Genomic DNA, 2,253 nt, shown 5'->3' on the forward strand with positions numbered 1-2,253 from the left:
AACTTCGTAATATTATAAGACAAAATTCACTAAATTAATTTGTTTAAATTTTCAATTTCGTTTATTAAAATTCAACAACTTTTATTTACATATATGTAGGAAATGCGAAATTAAAATTTTTTTTGTTCAAAGATCCAAACTATTCCTCCTATAAATAATCGGCACGCTTCTGTCCCAAGGATTTAGTACAGAAACGAACCATATCTACTTTCGACGATATGATTTTATCGATAGTATCAGAAAATGTATATAGTCACGTAGTTTCCAAATTGAAAATGGATATACTGATGGTACGGCTAATTTTAATAACAGGAAGAAGGTCGGAATGGCCTTTCTCAGGTTTCTCTTTGAATTGTCAGTTTCTAAGGCCGGAATCAGACTACACATTGAAGAATGAGATTGAAGATTGAAAGATTAAAGTTTGACCAGAACAAAAGAAACCAAAATTTCTTTCTTCTCATTGGTGAAATTTCAATCTTTAATCTCAATCTTTAATGCATAGTCTGATTCCGGCCTAAAGCAGTTGATTTATGTAATAAAAAATAATGAGTTAGACCAATATTACATGCGTTTTTTGTTGACAAATTTTTCATGTCGATTATAGGACAAAGAAGTTCTTCTCTCCTTTAGGCTCTCCGCACAATAAAAGGAACAGAGAATAGAGAACAAAATTAAGAATTTCAACCTATCAGAAATTATGTATTGTGGAATACATAGTTTCTGATAGGTTGAAATTATTTTCTATTTTCTGTTCCCTGTTCCATTTATTGCGGAGACCCTAAGGCCAATATTACATCCATTTTTTGGAAAAAGTACGTTTTTTGGAAAAAGAACGATAACGAGTTATTTTTATGAAGTAACGTGCCTGAGATTAATCTAGATTAATAGAAATGGACATAAAAGATAAGCCAATCAGGATTCAATGCCTCTCCTTTTCGCTCGTAATTTCATGTTATGTTTCGCGTCTAGTTGTTTCTTGTGCTTATGAACAACACTTATGCCTAATTCACATTGGACGCAGCAAGCGTCAAGCAATGAAACAGCAACCAATCAGCAAGACGATATTATTTACGCCACTGTAAATATCGCCTCTCTGATTGGTTGTTGCTCCGCTAGTTGACGCTTGCTGCGTCCAGTGTGAATTAATGGAGTACTGCGTAGTCAACGTCAGTCAATGTAGTGTGCACTTTAGTGTTCATTTCAGTTCACTGTAAATCCAAACGGGTAGGAACGATTTTCACGTAAAATAGCATATATATTTAGAAAAAAAAACAGAAAGCAGGAAATCTTAAGATAATCGATATCACGGCCGTGACAGACTGTTCGAATTATCACTGAAAGGGCATATAATAGTTGTTTTAGCCGGAATTCTCCGCCCTCTTTATCATTCTTCGCATATTGGTAAGATTCAATACATGTCGACAGCAATTGTGAAAATTTGTACGACGCATATGTCGAGTAAAATAAAACTTTTCTGAGTCACGTGTGGTGGAATAGTATTCAGATTTATTTAGAACTTTTTTTTTATGAATTGCTGATTCGTAAACATTTTGTCTCTCTTTGTTCACTTAATTGTTGATTTGTGTTGTGTGTAAAAAGGGTATAGTATATATTTGTTTGTAAAAATAAAAAGAGTTACGTGATTAGCTTTTAATCCTATTTTAATCCTATTTTTGTATTTATCAAATGACTTTTGTTCACGTGGCAAACTATAAATGTCAAAATGTACGATATTTTATGATCTAAACAAATGAATAATTATTTCTATAATCAACTATGTAAAGCATGCAAAATTATAGATAATCTATTTGTGTATCGATTATTGTTTCATATATTTTAACATTTTTAGTTTGTCATATATTTAGAGATGATGTTCCAAATTTTAAAAAATGAATTTAAAGTCATTCAGTGATTACAAAATTATGATCAAATTAACTATAAAGACTAGCTTTTTATGTAGCTCTTCTTACTGTTCCAATAAGCGTCAGTAAACTTATTGATGAAATGGAAGTTGAACGAACTCCATATTATAGTCATAGTATATTCTAGTACGTTCTAGTATAGTATATGTTTTAGTACATGTTATAGCTTATGAACTTCATTAATGCTTTGAAATGCAATACTAGTCGGTTCTTCTAAAAATTTCTGGATATTTTTCATTCTTATTGATCAATCAAAGTTTTTGATATATATGAGTATAGTACTTATATATAAATAATAACTGAGTATATATGAATAAAATATATATATAAA

At 30.5% G+C, this 2,253-nt stretch overlaps 1 protein-coding gene across 1 annotated transcript in view; it reads left to right on the forward strand.

Annotated features, from left to right (window-relative positions):
* Window positions 1-1,161: 1,161 nt before the first annotated feature.
* The window catches only part of LOC108693641 (ankyrin repeat domain-containing protein 39), a 10,088-nt gene continuing 8,996 nt past the window's right edge, over window positions 1,162-2,253 (forward strand). Inside the window, exon 1 of the mRNA XM_018202681.1 lies at window positions 1,162-1,401. The gene's annotated coding sequence lies outside the window, so the exon portion shown is untranslated. The remainder of the gene's footprint in view (window positions 1,402-2,253) is intronic.

This window comes from Atta colombica, unplaced genomic scaffold (assembly GCF_001594045.1).
Source record: "Atta colombica isolate Treedump-2 unplaced genomic scaffold, Acol1.0 scaffold96, whole genome shotgun sequence".
In the NCBI taxonomy this organism is placed as follows: Eukaryota; Metazoa; Arthropoda; class Insecta; order Hymenoptera; family Formicidae; genus Atta; species Atta colombica.